The sequence below is a fragment of the Pelophylax lessonae genome (assembly GCF_965119305.1).
Source record: "Pelophylax lessonae genome assembly, chromosome: 5".
Taxonomy (NCBI): domain Eukaryota; kingdom Metazoa; phylum Chordata; class Amphibia; order Anura; family Ranidae; genus Pelophylax; species Pelophylax lessonae.
This window is the reverse complement of record NC_138772.1, coordinates 378142425-378161443: the sequence shown is the minus strand read 5'-3', so window position 1 is coordinate 378161443 and position 19019 is coordinate 378142425. Positions and strand designations below refer to the sequence as shown.

Genomic DNA, 19019 nt, shown 5'->3' with positions numbered 1-19019 from the left:
TGCAGGCTATTCTTCCCGGCCACGATTGCAGACTGACAGTGGTGAGAGCCGGTGGTTCAGAAGACGGTCTATGTGGACAGCTTTACCCCAGATGCCTGCATACTTAGATGTGCCTGTTTTAATCATCAACCATGTGAGTTGCTAAATGTTGTACCTTCATTAAATGTAACCATATTGCTACACTTAGAGGCTCCTCTCCTCTCTCTTATATTCTGTAGCTCTGCTAGATTTTGATTCTAATCCCCTTGGGAAGGCTGCATATTGTGGATGGACATTTTATGGTTACACAACCTATCACATTGCTATAATCTTTGTATATAGACTATAAACTGAAGGACTTGTGGAACGAATCATCTGAGTTTCCATTGTTTCATATGGGTAAATTCTCTTTGATATAAGAGTGCTTTGGATTACAAGCATGTTTCCAGAACGAATTATGCTCGCAATCCAAGGTATTACTGTATATATGTACATGAATATATATATATATATATATATATATATATATATATATATATATATATATATATATATATATATAATTTTTTTTTTTTTTAAATACATCTGAACAAACTTTGTTGCTCTGCATGCTTTTTCTATCTCTCCAGGACTGCTCATTTATCCTAATTGTGACACATGCAATATTGTTAATTATTCCTTTTCTGATTCCTTTTATAAGGCACAATAACAGATGCTGTTTAGGCTGTATCATTCAGCACTCTTGTTCTTGGCTCAGATGTACAGAGAAATCACTTGCTACTTTTCTCACGTGTTACAGTAGGAATACAGTTCTCTGGCTATTCTGCTCTGAGCCCTCTGGCGGTGCTGTCAATGGGATGACAGACAGAACAGGAGGAGTCAAAGCTCTACACCAGTGTCGTTATAGACAAGAAGGTATAAAACAGTCTGCTGCACAGCTACTGATATATTGATACTCAGTATTCTGTGGATTTAAAATGTACCATAGCCAAGCCATCTCCAGCTAGGTTGATTCTTTTGGATGATGGATCAAGAAGCAGAAAGTGAGACTGTGCAAGGACAAGATCAGGATTATAACAAACATCATCAAACCTTGTGAAGATTCCTGAACAGCTGCAGGTAAAGAGGGAGATAAGGGACTACTCTTATACTCTTATATTCTGTACTTTCCAGTAAAACTAGCATTTTCCAGGATGTTATACACCTGACCTATAAATCTTACGTATTCACCTTAAATTATTTCCAGTTAACAGATTAATATTGTTATTATTATTACTAATGATTTATTCTCTTTTATAAAATCTCTAGGGAAATCATGTTATTTGCACTTATCATAATATTATTTAATAAAAAAATAATTGTCTGCATACTGTGACAGCTAGATGCATATTTATAGCCACTTCTTCGATATCATTTTTTATTTTGCTTATATTAGATTACTTCTGCTATACTTCAAGAAGATTTGCAAAGACTTCCTAAAACATTGGTTTCATTTAGTAATGTTTAACTTATATATTTTTTTTTTGTTCTACAAGAATTTGTTTAGTTTTTACCTTATGAAATGCTAACAATCAAGAACTATTGCCTGCAGAGTATATTTTATCAATGCAGGATGAGACATGCCAAAGGCAATAACGGCGACATTCCCACTGAAATATTTCCATCAGTTGCAGATGGTTATTGACTTAATCCCACATATCTGTACCATCTCTCTGGTTTAAAATGGAACAGGAAACGGGGAGGAAGTCAGGTTCCCATAAGTTTTATGATAATAAAAAATAAATGTCAAATCTTGGTAATATTTAAAGAAAATAAAATTAGAAACTGTCAAATTGGTATTTTAATAATTGGTTTATTTATGACAAATGTAATAGTCTGACTATTTACTATTTTTAAAATGCACATTTAAAGGATCTTTATCTGTTTAAATGGTCAGACCAACCAAAATGGGTATTTCAGTTTTTGGTGGAGCATCATACTGCCTAATGGTCCTTCATATTGGTCAGCAACTACTGGGGAGACCAATGTGCTTGAACTCCTAGGTTGGAACATCCTGCTATGAAAAGGAGTCACAATCGCTCTGTTGGATTTGTTATATTTTTTTATATTATGAAGAATATAACAGGAGGAGCTGGCAGCATTCCAGGGGGAGCAGAAACACTCAAAACTCCAAATGAAGGTAGAACTGAGCAAAGGAATGTGGTAAAAGGCTCTCGCCGATGGAGGTCTCCAAAGATATTAACAGCACTGAAAACTCCACCTGTAACAGAGTTATCACTTTTGGGTGGATCGAGTTTCTAAAAAAAGAGGTTCTTAATTCACGTCAGCTTCTGTCTCACAATCAAATGAGTGTAACAAGGCAGTGCAATAATAATGTGCAGCAAACCAAAAAGAACAAGTCCAATTTCTATTTACCAGTGCTAGGGCATTGAGAGATTAGTTCTGGTTGGTCGCTAAAGGTTACAGCAATTTGCACATTATCTTTCCATTTTAAGTATGAAAAGCAATCATGAGAAATAATGTGAACCTGCTGACCACTTCACTCTTTTGTGAGGGTTTTAATCCAGCATGAGAAGTTAGATAGAAAAGTACCAGATATTTTCTGAAAAAAAAAAAAAAAAAGATACAGTAACAACAACGTTAATAATACCATAAAGAAAAATAATAATAATATTATATATTTAGAACTGTATAAGTATTCACTACAAAACAGCAGCTAGAATAAATGTCTAAAATACATGAAATAACAAGAATGTGATCTTTAATTTGTAACCTGAGTGTAGCAACAAGTTCATTTATTTCCAATTTCTCTGTTCCGTTTAAAGTAAACCTTTTACCTGTGATAGAACACGCAATTTTTTTTAAAGTTAGGTCATGGGAAGCATGGCACAATGTATAGATTTTATCTATTAACCTTCCTAGCGGTATTCCCAAGTGTGACTCGGGGTAAGATTTTAGTGCCAAAAGCGGTAACCCCGAGTCACACTCGGGGTAGCGCTAAGAAGATCGCTGGATGCTGGAGGAGGTTATACTTACCTTTTCTCCGGGATCCAGCGAAGACTGCGAGCGGTGTGCGGCGGCGGAGCTTCCTCCCCGATCGTCTGCGAGCCCCGGCTTCCGTCTCCGGCGACGCGACGTCCGCCGAGGGGGGGGGACCGGCGGCAAATTCAAATGTAAAATGCACCAAACACACTGATACCGTTCAAAATAAAATAAAATCACATTACATTGCCCCCCAGTGCCCTTTCCTGCAGTTTTACTGTACTTTTTATGTAAATATATGTATATATATATATATATATATATATATATATATATATATATATATACACGTAATTCTTGTGAATGAGCAGCCCAAACCAACTGTATACATTATATACATATATATATATATATATATATATATATATATATATATATATACGTATATATATATATATATATAATATATGTATACATAATATATGTATACATACATATATATATATATATAATATATATAATAAATGTATACAGTTGGTTTGGGCTGCTCATTTACAAGAATTACATGCAAAATAATGGTACCGCTTTCAGCACCTAAAATCCAAAAGAATCATACCGCCAGGGAGGTTAAAAAAAAATCAAAAAATCAAAACAAAGCAAAATTGTTAGCAGCCATCATTCTAATCATACATCATTTTAATGTGCTAGAACACTATTTGTTTTTCAATAAAGTAACAGGAAACATAATGCGGTATATAGCTTCCATTTATAGATTTTTGTTAAAAAAAAATTCAAAACAAAACAATTGTCAGCTGTAATAATTCTCATCATGCATCATGTTCAACAATTTCCTCTTATTCAATGGTATTGGAAATGAAATTCATGTTATTATTTGGTAGCTTCAACCATTGTAGTAAATGATTGAATAGATATGAGCCATTATGTAGTTCTTCTAACATATTATAAAGCTAAGCAAGCATCTAAATCTAAAACATCTCAGCTCTTTTTTCTTCTCGGTGGGGGAAATTTACTAAAGCTGGAGAGTGCAAAATCTGGTGCAGCTCTGCAAAGAAACAATCAGCTTCCAGGTTTAATTGTCAAAGCCTACTTGAAAAAGCTGATGTTAGAAGCTGATTGGCTACCATGCACAGCTGCACCAGTTTTTGCACTCTCCAGTTTTAATAAATCAACCTCTAATCTCATATATTGATTACTCCAGCCCATACAAAATGGCCTATAAAACTAAGTTTCTCTTACTCATTCAGTAGGGTGTATAAATCCGGCAATTCATGGATCAGAATTTGTGCTGTTCAACAAGGACAGACCAAATTTCGGTCCATGTATGGGCATGATTGTCTGATCTGATCTGTCAGATTTTTCTACATGTGATTACTATCAGCAGCTAGCAGTAATTATTGTATTCTGCGAGCTGGTAGGACCCCCCTGCTAGCAGAACATAATAGTGCTGCGGGAGACATTCCTCCATCATCGAACCGTGTTGATGGGGGAATCAAACAATTTTCTTTCCTTCCACCACAATTCATCTATGGCTTCCCTAAGCTTATGGAGGCACTGTCCATTGCAAAATATTAGAAAAAGCTGTCACTCCAAGTAGTGATCGACCGATATCAGTTTTTTGTTGCCGATACCGATATTTTGGCCATTGAATATCGATATCGGCCGATATGGGCTGATATTTTCGTACATTTTAATTTTTTCACTTGACAGGTACTCTTGTGGTACTCCTCTGCACTTAAAAGCATTCAAATGCCAAGTTTGGCTGTTTTGAATGCTGTCATTTTTTTTAAACTGGAGCCGAGTACCCGGAAGTGATGTCATTCTGGCACCACTAGAAGCTGAACTGATGTGTACACAGGAGCCCCCCCTCTGTCTCTCCATAGGACTCACCAAGGCAGCAGCATTGAGAGCCCCGGCAGACGCCCCATAGATCTTGGTGGCCTTGTTGATCAGATAGGGCGTTCTCTCCTGCAGGCAGCTGGACACCCCGACATTAAAGGACCGGACACAGTGACAGCCAAGCCCTGCCCCCCGGAGGCGTTACATCGAGGTAGCAGCAAAATCAGAGCTCAGAAAAGTGCCTCCTGCCCTGCGCGTTAGGATCCCCTGAGTGACGTCACCCAGCGCTGGTCTGGAAAGAGAGAATTCATTTTTACATGGAGACCAGATCAGATCTGAATGCAGCTTTGATCGGGTCTTCGGTGGCTGTGTAGGCTGGTTGTCCGGGTCTCCCGGTGGGACGGGAGACCCGGGCGAGCCGTGGAAGGTGGCGGGGAGGGGGCGTCCCCTCCTGCTCCTTGAAATGACAGCCAAGTGGCTTCTCAGCTGCATCAGTTGTCATTACAAGACAGCCGACCGCCGGCTATGGACGCTGGTACCGGGGTGATGCCTCTAGCTGCAGGTATCACTTCGGTACAAGCACTTTCCCAAAATATCGGCAATGTCGGTAACCTCAGGGGCCGATTCTGATATATCGGGGAAAGTGCATATCGGCCCTCGATATATCGGCTTTGCTGGTAATTGGTTGATCCCGAACTCCAAGGTCAGGCGTGGACAACCTTGCTGGGGCATAAAACAGTTTATGGGGGAGATTTACTAAAACTGGTGCACACAGAATCTGGAGCAGCTGTATATGGTAACCAATCAGCTTCTAACTTCAGCTTATTTAATTAAAGGAGAAGTACAGCCCAAGCTCATTCGGCTGTACTTCTCCTGTGAATCACAGAAGTGCAATTTGTTCTGTTCTCCTGTGACCCTTTTTCAGCAGACAGCAGGCTGAAGCCCACTGTCAGATGACGTCACAGAGCCAGTCCAGGCACTGAGAGCCTAATGCCTCGTACACACGCATCGATTATTGGCCGGGAATTTTCGGCCAACGTCCGATCGGCCGATTTTTGACTTGTTAGTATGATGCTTCCTACAACCGACTCCGACTTTTCGGCCGAAAAAAATCTGGTCTGCAGGTTATAAAAATCTGATGAGCAAGACTGGGCATGCTCAGAGAAGAAAAAACACACGGAAAGTAAACCAGCACATGACATCACTTCTGAAGTAGATTTTTGTTGGCCGAGAAAATTCGTGTGCAGTCTAGGCACATTCCAACCAACAAAACACCACTCTGGACAAAAGTCGGACGATCGGTCGGCCGATAATCGTTGCGTGTGTACGAGGCATTAGCCTCCCGCTCCCACCCCCTCCACAGCCCAGCACTCCAGTGAATGTGGGAGTGCAGAGCAGAGAGCCAGTGACTGACAGTCACCGGCTCTCTGCTCATGGATAACTATGAACTGAGCAATCAGCAGTCTTAGATCACTTGGTTCTCAGTCTTAGAGCTGGTGAGGGACAGATGCAGCATCGAGCCGATGCTGCATCCACCTAGGTATGATTCTTTAAAATATTTTTTTTTTAACTTCTCTTTAAGGCCCCTTTCACCCAGGCGGACCGTTCAGATCCGCCTGTCAGTTTTTTTGGCGGATCTGAACGGTCCCCCCATGCATTTCTATGGGGCATCGGATGTCAGCGGAGACATGTCCGCTGACACCCGATCCGATCCGTCAAATCTGGACGGATGGAAACCCTAAGGTCCGTTCCCATCCAATTTCCCCCATAGAGATGCATGGGGAACTGACAGCTGTGTCTTCGCTCACAGCATGGAGAACAGCTGTCCTCCTCCTTCTCAGCGGGGGATCGGAGGCTCGATCCCCGGCTGAGAAAAACGGACTCCGTCCAACGGACAGAGTGTGTGAAAGGAGCCTTAAGCTTTGACAATAAAACCTAGAAATTGATTGTTCTGCACAGTTGCACCAGATTCTGTGTGCTGGTTTTAGTAAATATCTTCATATGTGCTTTTAAACATATTTTTATATATACTATAAGGATAGGTTCACACTATAGGCAGATGCCAAATTATATGTAATTGCACACTGTCCTTTACCTGCATAAAAAATTAACTGTTGTTAGCAAACTCAAGGAATGCCAATAATTCTTAATTGCACCCCCACATACTGGAAGCTGCAGTATGTTTAGGAACTCCATGTGGTTTACCTGCAGCTGCAATTTTGGAATAGGTGCATTTTCATAGGTACAGCAGCCCATTCATATGAATGGTCTGCTGGGTCCACGCAAAAGAGGCCACTGGGAAATCAGCATAGTGTGAACCTGGCTTAATTGTTTTACAAATAAACATAATACATAATGAAGGATTCCCAGACAACTGGTTAACAATATGAAGAGCAGAGCAGAACAGAAGTTATCTCCTTTCAGGTGATGCTGTCTATCCTTGATGCCTTTGATGGAGCTTTGCAGAGGGAGGGGGAGAGAGGAGGGTGAGTCACTCCTCTAATTCATACACTAGAGAGAGTGCAAAAAAGGGCAACTAAACTTAAAAGGGCCATAGGAGACTTCAGTTATTAGGAAAGATTAAACTGAAGTTATCCTCCCTTGAGATGATACAGTGGGTATACAATCGCCATGTACAAATATATCAATGATATTAGTAGGTGTACAAATAAACCTCTGATAATAGTGTATTTCCACTTTTGCAGCCAAATTGGGATAACAGCTGCTTTAAATTTGTTACGGGTTTTTATTCACATAACATAATTTAAAAAAATATATAAAATATTAAAATATAAAATATTAAAATAAAAATATAAAAACAAAGCAGCTTACCTTAACTAAAATTCTACTTAGTTCTCTGTGTTTATGATGGGAGTGGTCAATTGTACTTTCCATAATTACCCCGCCTGTACTGTGCAGGCAGAGGTCATTATCAGTTGTAAACTAGATTTGATCACTGTTATTCTATCAAAGGTAAAAGGTATAGAAGCTGGGATTCCTGCATTGTATGTTAAGAAACCCAACCAGCACAGACTCACTCCAAAATGGTTTAGAAAACCTTGCAGTGAGCCGTGAGTCTCTTCACAAGATCCCAGGACACCACATCCCATCAATACGATACTGCACACATATCTGACAATGAGGAATTTTTAAGCTGTCAATGTTACAATCACAAGCAATTATATAAAACCATATTTCTTTTTACATTTATATAAAAAGATTTCTCCTTAAAAAGGCTTTTCAGAAAAGCCAAATGTTTTTTAAAAGGGAAAAAGAACATTTGTTATATTCAGAGAGAAACGATTCCCCTAAACATGCCATCAACTATCCAGCTATCGGTAGCATTTAGCATTTCTATTTCTTTTATTCATAATATTTATATAAAAAGTTTCTCCTTCAAAAAAGCTTTCAAAGAATCCAAATGTTTTTTAAAAGGGAAAAAGAACGCTTGTTATCTTCAAAGAGAAAATATTCACTTATACATGCCATCAACCATCCAGCTATTGGTAGCTAATATTCTAGTATATACATCAAATGACTATCTATGACAGAATATACACCACAGGGTTTTTAGATGGATGGTTGCTGTAGTTATAACTGAAACAGGTTTCACAGATGATCTCTGCTTCTTCAGATAGAAATGGGAATAATGATATGTTTATGTTAGAACCAAAAGAACCAAAGCTTTTTATCGCACATGCATCATCGATAGCGTTCATATCGCAGAAACGACTTACACAAAGTATACAATATGGCACTGCACCTATGGGCATAACCAGATCCCCATGGGATTGCAGGGGATCCTATAGACCAGAACACGCAAGAAACATAGGAACCTGCCTCTATACTTCTCTCTCTTTTTTCTAATGTCGACTTCTATGAAATAATGAGTCATGTTTATTAGTATAATATATAACTATATAATATCACACCCCTAAGGCTGGCCATACATTATACATTTTTCTTACAATTTTCTGTACAATTTTCTTTAAATTTACCTTCAATTATGAAGTACAAAGGACTGCCTAATTGGATACAATTGAAAGTGTTGTTTAGTTTTGACCTCGTATTATATGGTTTTGGGAAAATCTAACAGAAAATTGTACAAGAAAATTGAACATATATGGCCAGCCTTAGGCTCCGTTCACACTACCGCGACTTGTCAGGCGACTTGTCAGCCTGACAAGTCGCGGTCCATTGACTGGTACAGGACCCGCTAGAAAAAGGGTCCTGTACTACTTCGGGGCGACCTCAGAGCGACTTGCATAGACATTCATTATATGAAGTCCGTGCAAGTCGCGCCGAAGTCGCGGTGCACTGGACTTCACAGGTCGCCCCCGAAGTCGTGCAGAAGTCGTGCCGCTTCAGTGTAAATGCGGTCTTAGTCATACCTTTATCCTATCTAGCCAGCAAAAAAACCCATAAAAAACAAAAGCCTCCTTCCTAACCACAGAGAACGACCAGTATTCTTTTTCTATACTCTCCTGTCTACTCTTGCTCTGTTATGGAAGTATACCATTGCGGATTACGTTTCATCAAAATCATCCTAGGAAGGTTACAGAAAGCAAATATATATACACCATAGTTATCAATCATTATATTTAGCGGGTATCCATGCGTAGTATGCACTAAATGCAGGTATATATACTCATTCTCAAGAAGGTGCTTTGATACACCATCTTGGTAATTCCAAAAAACATGCCAGGAAAATTTTGAAATACAATACAATAAATTAAGCTTTAACCTATTCTTACCTGGAATTATGTGACTGAGTGCAGATCCCTAGGGCTAGAGATGTCATGTGAAGTAAAATAGGCTGAGAAATAGAAACACCAAGATATCTATCTGAACGATTATAAATTCTAAGTCAATAAATGTGCTAGCACCTACCCTAATGGTTATAAAATCCTCCCAAAAGTACAGGGGCATCTTTCCACCAGAAATAGATAGTGGAGGGACAAGCTGCCTGTGTTTTTATCCCCAACCATGCCTCATTATACCGGTTAATTTCTGGTGTGTGACGTAGGTGCGGGGAACAATATAGAAAATTGCGCAAGCGCAGATACGATGGCGCGACATAGAGGGGTCGGGGTTGTGTGAGTGTGAACATAAAACAAACATATAATGTAGGTTTCTCAAATTTGACTGCAAAAATATACTTTTAAGTCATCCCAAAAGACACAAGGCGGGGATTTACTAAAGGCAAATAGACTGTGCAATTTGCAAGTGCAGTTCCATTCTGCAAGGGTGTTTGCTCCAGAGCTTGGTAAATGAGGGGAAACTCTGCTGACTTTCATCAGCCAATCATGTGCAAACCAAAATATATATTTTTTTTATTTCCCTTGCATCTGATTGGGTATTCTTTGCAATGTGAAGTGTCACCTAATTTACTAAGCTCTGGAGCAAATTCCTTTGAAAAGTACACAGCCTATTTGCCTATAGTAAATAAACACCAAGGGAATGTTTGGTGCCTGGGAAAAAAAGGGTTCTTTACTGTTAGAGCTGTGAAAATGTGGAATCGTTTTCCAAAGGTGCTAGTTCTAGCCAACTTAGTAGATCGCTTTAAAAAAGGTCTGGACGTGTTTTTAAGTGTCCCAAAAATAAATAACATAACATTTATAAGAAATAACATTGCAGGATATTGATTCAGGGTGTATCTGCCTCCGGAGATCAGGAAGTATTTTTTTGCCTATTAGACCAAAGTAAACTTTGCTTTATAAGGGTTTGCTGGATCACCAGAAGGGCAACAAGTCAATGTAAAACAAGTTGAAAGCAACACAAAGTTCCATCTGCTGGCTGAAAAGAAGAATATAATATACTATCTTATAATATTTCATAATACTATGACCTAAAAATTCTTACTTCACATTTTCTTAGTGTTCCACCCCCCAGGGGACAATATACATGTAGTACAAGTAGTACTTTGTCCCACGTGCCTTGTAAGCCGAGGTCAGATAGGATGACCCCCGGCACAACTAATTAAACAATATAACTGGCAAGGAGACGGATAAACGCTGCTTGTCTCAGCTCCAAGCATTTGTCCAAGACAAGTAGCAGTGAGAGGAATGCAGCAGGATGGGAGTCCGGCAATCTGGACTTGCTAGCTGCACTGTCAGAAGAAGGGAACCCTGACTGACCTCATAGCCAGGCTTACTAAACACATACGAATGTAAGACCAAAAAAAATAATTAGCATCACTATCTTCACAGAGTTTGCATGTCCTCCCTGTCCCTGTGTGGGTTTCCTCTGGGTACCCTTCCCACACTCCAAAGACATGCTGGTAAGTTAATTGGCTCCTGCCTAAATTGTAAACTCCTTGAAGGCAGGGACTGATGTGAATGTATAATATATATGTAAAGCGTTGCGTAAACTGATGGCGCTATATAACTGTAATAAATAAAATAAATAAATGAGAGATTTTCTTTAACCTCTTCCTGCCTGCACTATAGCCGAAAGACGGCTACAGCGTAAGCCTAAATTGCCATCCTGGCTCCTTACCACGTGATCAGCTGTCAGCCAATGACAGCTGATCAGGTGATGTAAACAGAGCCCATAATCGGCTTCCCCCCCCCTCGCATTGACAGCGTAAGGAGAAAAAAAAAGCTTATCACCGGCTTCTGTCAGAGGGACATTGATTCCGAACAGAAAGAGCCACTGCTGCTTCATCTGTGCCCACCAGTGCCACCTACAAGTGCCCACCAGTGCCACCTAACAGTGCAAATCAGTGCTGCCTAACAGAACCCACCAGTTCCACCTATCAATGTCCCCCAGTGTCACCTATAAATGCCCTCCAGTGCCACCTATTAGTACCAATCAGTGCCTCATCATCAGTGCTGCCTATCAGTGTCACCTACCAGTATCTATCAGTGCCCATCAGTGCCACCTATCAGTGCCCACCAGTGACACCTTTCAGTGCCACCAGTTAGGGCCCTTCAGTGACACCTATCAGTACCCTTCAATGCTGCCCATCGGTGCCTATCAGTGCCACCCACCAGTGCCACCTATCAATGCCACCTATCAGTGTCAACCAGTGCCATCTTATCAGTGCCCATCTGTGCCACCTTTTCTGTGTCTATCAGTGCAGCCTATCAGTGGCCATCAGTGCAGCCTATCAGTGCCCATTAGTGCCACCTCATCAGCGTATATCCATGAAGGAGAAAAATTGCCTGTTTGCAAAATTTTATAACTAACTTTTAAAACTGTTTTTTTTTCAACATTTTGGGTCCTTTTTTGTTTGTTTAGAAAAAAATAAAAACCCCAGTAGTGATTGAATACCACCAAAAGAAAGCTCTAAAAATGCTAAAAATTTAATTTGGGTACAGAGTTGCATGACCACGCAATTGTCATTCAAAGTGCTACAGCGCTGAAAGCTGAAAATTGGCCTGGGCAGGAAGGGGGTTTAAGTGCCCAGTAGGCAAGTAGTCAAAGTGGATATATGTTGTTCCAATGCAAGGCTAAATAAAAGGTTGACTTTAATCCCCCCCTACACAAAAGCACAATTTCCTTTTATTTGATTTGCTCCTCCACCATTCTGTTAAGCTGCCAGAAGCAGAAGCCACCCTGTGTAAGCTACAAAGTACTCAATTCGTTACTTGGGCATATCTGTGGACTGTGATAATGCTGGCACTTTGTCATTACTCCAGCCCTGTCACATGCTCCTCTATACCAAGGAGCACCATATATTTTCTTCACTCTTAGTAGTCAAACAGAATATCAGGGCAGTGAAGGAAAGGAGAGTATGTGAAGCTATGTTGCTGGGGAGAAGGAAATTAATCCAAACGTATTGCTTTGCCCTACACATGCAAGGCAAAGATATGCCTAAAATGATAAAATAAAAACAATACCTCATGCGCACTGAACATTATAAAAAACACCAGTAGCTTTGTAGTGAGTTTTTCAGCGTTTTTTTTTTTTTTGGCATATTTAGCTAAAAATCACCTCTCTGCTATTTTAGTAACTCCCACTTTCCCACAATTCAATGCTCTCCAGACAATGCTTGCCAGAATTGCATTGCATTAGTGTTCACGCCCATGCAATAAGATTTAGGTGCGAGGAAAAAAGGGTCCTACAACATTTTGGTGCAAATGTGATGCAATTTGAGCTATACAAAATATATGGCTCAAATCGCATCGCAAAAATATCCCATGTGATGTGCACGGGAATGCGGTGCATTTTTGAGGCAAATCACATGTGGTGTTCAGCATGCACTGTAACTAATCAACCGGCACCCTGACCAGGTACCTCCGTTGACGGATGCTCCTAGTGCTTCCCAAGGGCTCCAAGCACTCCACCAGACAAAATAACCGCCTCAGACCCCACGAAACGCCGCAGCTTGGTTAGGGCATCGCCATCTCCTACCTACCCTGGACCTACAACAAGGCTCCAGGTTCCGTGGGGGAACCTCTCTTTCCCCAGAGAGTGCAGCAGAACAAGCTCTTACAAGAGCTTAGTGACTATCCAAGGGAGTATGGAGGACATAGCAATCCCTTGTAGCCGATTCCCCAATGAGAGACAGGACTCTAGATTGAGGGTGAAGTATAACTCTTTATTGAATAAGAAACACACTTTTATACAGTTTCCCCCCACAATGTTACCACCCTGGTGGACCTTGTTGAGAACAGGCCCTGACATTCACAATCCAATAAAAACAGAGTTTTAAACTACCATACAGTGTACACATATACATGCCATAATAAGTTTATTTTAAGACAGACAGGACAAGAGAGGTCATTAACATTTAACAATGAGACAGGTAAACTTTAACACAATACACATTCCATTTCAATACACAAACAATAGGGAAGCCTGTCTGGCATGCAGGGACATGGAATACACACATTATCTAGGAGTCAGACTTCATGGCAATTGTCTATAACAGTCTGAGTCTCCCAGTGTAAAATAGGATTAAATCTTCATATTTCTATATGAAGATATTGCTGACAAATATTGCTGTCCCATCTGAAGCAATTCAAACCATTAAGTATCTGCTCCTCACCTCCAGTGATGGCGAATACCGTCACACCCTTTGTGAATCCAGGCTATGTTCCATGAACGACACCTCGAAACAGAATCCAGGCTTAAAAAAAAGTAATGGAATCAAAAATGTCAAAAAATGCCAGTTAGTAGCGTTTTATGGCGTTTTTTTGGTGTTTATCAGCGTTTTCGACATTAGAGCGTTTTTACAGCTGAAAAACGCCACTCAAAACCACCTCGTTTTCTGTTTTTTTTTACAGCCAGAAAACGCCCCTGCCAAAAACTGCTGACAACAGCCTATGTGTGCATGGACATGTAGGACATGTTGCAGAAAAAAACGTCTGACGCCAAAAAACAGCAGCTGTAAAAACGTCCAGTGTGCATGAGGCCTAAAACAGGAAAAATATACTAAATCACTAAACATTCTCTTTAAACTGTAGGTATCCTTTTTATGAAAATTGAGTGAAAAAAATGTATGTGATATGATGTAGTCATGTCACAAAAAATTTCCTTAATTCATATCCAAATGAAAAATTGTAAAAATAATAATTTAAAATGCATTAACACTATTCAAATATGATAGGGTGTGCCCTTTTTAGGCTCTGCAAAATAGACTATGTATCTTTGTAAGAATACAGTATGCAATAGTTTTGTTATGGTAAGTGATGTACTTTTCCAAAAAGCTGGGATTTTTATGTGTATTGCAGCCCATATACTCTACACTCTACTACAGTGCAGGGAAAGATACATTATTGCTAATTGCTATAGGGTACTGCAATTTGCACAACTACTCTGTCTTATTAAATAAAATCACTAAAGTCAGCTTTTTCTTTTTATAATTTCTTCTTCACTATTTATGTTCCTCCATGACAAGCCAAGCTGGCTACGTATATTGGTGATAGCCATTTTTGGCAGTCCATCACCTTGGCAACAGTTACATACTAGGTTGCATGCTGTAATAAATTTAACTACTTAGATTAAGATTTCCCAGAGGATTACTAGTGTGGATAGAATCAGAAAAGGTTATTTACAGATATATAGAATACACACTAGTTTTATTTAAAATATATAATGTTTGGGTAAATTTTCCAAATCAGTGCCAGAATCTATTTGTTTCTGAAAAACATTGATAAATAATGTAGGAATTTTTTTTTTTTTTTATACATCAATATTATAGAGTATAGAGTAGAAGCAATGAATTCCAAGTTCTTCCAATGAATCTATTTGTTTCTGTAAAATATTGATAAATAATGTAGGAAAATTTGTTTTTTCTTTTTTTTACATCAATATTATACAGTATAGAGTAGAAGCAATGAATTCCAAGTTCTTCCAATGAATCCATTTGTTTCTGTAAAATATTGATAAATAAAGTAGGAATTTTTTTATTTTTTTTTATTTTTTTTACATCAATATTATACAGTATAGAGTAGAAGCAATGAATTCCAAGTTCTTCCAATGAATCCATTTGTTTCTGTAAAATATTGATAAAGTAGGAAAATTACTGTTTTTTTTTTTTTTACATCAATATTGTACAGTATAGAGTAGAAGCAATGAATTCCAACTTCTTCCAATGAATAGCTAGTCAGAGCGTGAGATATATTGGCAGCGGCAATTATGGTAGGGCTTAAGGCAATCAACTGTATTAATACAACTCTTGAAGGAATACTAGTAGCAAGTGAATGATAGCGGAGTGGATTCAATAGATTGAGCTCAGCTGGTGGTGAAAAATATGAATGAAATGCAGTGCTTAGATAATGAACCATAAGAGTAATAGGACTTGGTTTTACAATGCATTTCAAGAAAGTAGATGGTGATGATTTACAGTTAGGAATATACAGTATATGTGCTTATAGCATGTATAATTTACATGTGTTATTAACCACTTCAGCTCCCCTTCATGACCAGGCCATTTTTTGCGATACGGCTCTGCGTTATTTTAACTGACAATGGCGCGGTCATGTGACACTGTACCCAAATAAAATTTTTCCACAAATAGAGCTTTCTTTTGGTGTTATTTGATCACCTCTGGGGTTTTTATTTTTTGCGCTATAAACAAAAAAGACAGACAATTTTGAAAAAAAAAAACAATATTTTTTACCTTATGCTATAAACATATTCAATAAAAAAAATGTAAGAAATCACATTTCTTTATCAATTTAGGCTAATATGTATTCTGCTACATATTTTTGGTAAAAAGAAAATACCAATAGGCGTATATTGATTGGTTTGTCCAAAAGTTATAGCGTCTACAAACTATGGGATATTTTAATGGAATTGTTATTTATTTTAATTTTTTTAACTAGTAATGGCAGTGATTAGCAATTTTTAGCAGGACTGCGACATTGCGGTGGACAAATCGGACACTTACTTACAATTTTGACACTTTTTTTTAGTGACCAGTGACACTAATACAGTATTCAGGCTAAAAATATGCACTGTCACTATACTAATGAAACTGGCAGGAAAGGGGTTAACATCAGGGACGATTAAAGGGTTAAATGTGTTCCCTGGGAGTGCTTGCTAACTGTGGGGGGATGCTTTGACTGGGGGAAAGACAGAGATCCGTGTTCCTGCTTAGCAGAAACACAAAATCTCCATCTTCCCCTCTCACAGGACTGCAATCTGCCTTGTTTACATAGGATGACTACCATTCTGCCTCTCTCCGGAATGATCAGGAGGTGCTGGCGAACATCAGGTCCGCCAGACCCGCTGTGTCCAATCACAGCAGGAGCGGGTCTCCGGCGTCGTGCGCACGTGCCTAAGCCCCATTGCATGAAATCACGTACAAGTATGTGATTTCGCACAGGAGGGCCGCCCTGCCACAGTATATATGCATGGGGCAGTCCAGAAAAGGTTAAAGTCTATGTTACCCTATATATTTTTTTCTGTGTATGTTTACATATGTGTATTATATAAATCATAATCTCTATCATTTTCATGTACTTCTCCCATCTAAGGTATCTGGTTGATCCTGACAAACACCTGGTTTCCTTGTTCTAAAGAGACCACACAAAGCAGAGAAGCTAATCTGGGTTAGCGTGGTCAGTTTTCATCCTTTGGCTATTCAGAGGTACAGAAATGCAGCATGCCTGTTTTGTGTAGTCTGCTCAGCAAGCACGACCCCCTGACCAATCACAGAATGCCTCTGGCACACACCCCTCCCAATCACAGCCTTAAGCCTCGTACACACGCTTCGAAATTCGGCCGGGAATTTTCGTCCGACGACCGATCCGCCGATTTTCGGCTTGTTAGTATGATGCTTCCGACAACCGATTCCGACTTTTCGGCCGAAAAAATTCGGGTGTGCAGGCTATAAAATTTTTGTCGACCGTCAAAACACGTCCGATTTTCGTGCAGTCAGTACAGATTTCGACAGGGAAAAATCTTATTAGCAAGTCTGGGCATGCTCAGAGAAGAAAAAACACAAAGAAAGCAAACCAACACATGACATCACTTCTGAAATAGAATTTTGTCGTGCGGGAAAATTTGTATGCAGTCTAGGCACATTCCAACCAACAAAACACCACTCTGGACAAAACACAGACGACCGGTCAGGGCGGAAATTCGTTGCGTGTGTACTAGGCTTTATGCCCCGTACACACGTGCAGATTATCTGAAGACTTTTTCCTTCAGATTTACCTTTTCTATGTAGTGCAAGGGCCTGCCGGATTGCATACAAATTGAAAGTGTTTAGGTTTGACCTCATATTATATGGTTTTGGTAAGTCTGCAGACAAAAGTCTTCAGATAATCTGCACGTGTGTACGGGGCATTAGTTTTGAACTGTTCAAGCACAGCCAGCATCTTACCTCATGTTAAACAGACTGTAAAATACAGGCACACCGTGTGTTTGCTCAGTTTCCTGCAACCCCTCCCCCTACTATCATACAGACAAGACATGGTCACATGAGATAACTTTTTAACCATGTATAAAAGGAAGATCATTTCTGAAACTAAGAAAAAGCTGTTATGTTAACTGCATAGATAGAAGAGTATTAGAATGCATTTATAACATTGTATGGTCATAAATACTTAAAGACATAGAGGTTGACTTACTAAAGGTAAATGGTCTGTGCACTGCAAAAGCAGTTGCTCTAGATCTGAGGGGAAGCTCTGCTGATTTCTATCATCCAATCATGTGCATACAAAAATGCAGTGTTTTATTTTCCTTGCATGCTCCCCTCGGATCTAGAGCAACTGCACTTGTAGTGCACAGACTATTTACCTTTAGTAAATCAACCCCTATGTTTCCCCAACATTTCATATTACTGATCTGTGTCTGTTGCACCATGTACTTGTGCTAAAAAGGATCTTGTTTGTTGCATTGTTTCTTGTCTTTGTATGAAATCCATGGTGATTCCGCCAATCCCTCTGCTTTCCTATTCCATACTTACTACGCTAGGCATGAGAGCACATCCATCCCAATGTGATCAGTTTTCTGGCTGTCCTGAGAGAACAGCCTGCCTGTCCTCCAATGATCAGACTTGTCCTGACACACCCCTTCCCCTCTGCACAGTCATTAACATGGATCAGTGTGGTCAGTTTTCTGGCTGTGCTGAGAGAACCGCCTGCCTGTCCTCCAATGATCAAACTTGTCCTGACACACCCCTCTACCTCTGCACAGTCATTAACTTGGGAGATCAGTGTGGTCAGTTTTCTGGCTATGCTGAGAGAACAGCCTGCCTGTCCTCCAATGATCAGACTTGTCCTGACACACCCCTCCCCCTCTGCACAGTAATTACCGTCCTAGGGAGATCAGTGTGGTCAGTTTTCTGGCTGTGCTCAGAGAATTGTCCTGACATGCCCTTCCCCTCTGCACAGTCATTAACTTGGGAGATCAGTGTGCTGCTGCTTCTCCACCCCCACCTTTCTAAGATAATAGAAATGATCTAATCACCTAAATAAATAAAAAAAAGTATTTAGAATTTGTTTTATATATACAGTATATATACAAAATTGTTTGCCTTCCTTTTATATCGTAAAATGGGTTGTTTTACAAGGTAAGGGTTCTCATCAGTGGCGTACCAATAGGGGGGGCCGGGGGGCGGTCCACGATTCAACCAATCACCTGCTCATTAACTAGCACAGTTAACTTCTGCAGTTCCCGCCGACCGCTGTGTATTCAGGGCTCGGGAGGGACAGTGAGTCTCTCTCCCATCCTCTGCTTTAAACAGTTCCTCCTCCTCTGCTCTCCTCCTAAAAAGGTAGGGGGGGGTTGTATTGTAAAGG

The 19019-nt window shown here is 39.8% G+C and overlaps 1 protein-coding gene across 2 annotated transcripts in view; it reads left to right on the top strand.

The window, feature by feature from the left end:
* Nucleotides 1-777: 777 nt before the first annotated feature.
* Nucleotides 778-19019, top strand: part of MC5R (melanocortin 5 receptor) — a 122741-nt gene continuing 104499 nt past the window's right edge. The window contains exons 1-2 of one of the 2 annotated variants that reach the window (XM_082257486.1): nucleotides 778-1098; nucleotides 8254-8324. The gene's annotated coding sequence lies outside the window, so the exon portion shown is untranslated. The remainder of the gene's footprint in view (nucleotides 1099-8253; nucleotides 8325-19019) is intronic. The other variant, XM_082257487.1, reaches the window with a different exon arrangement.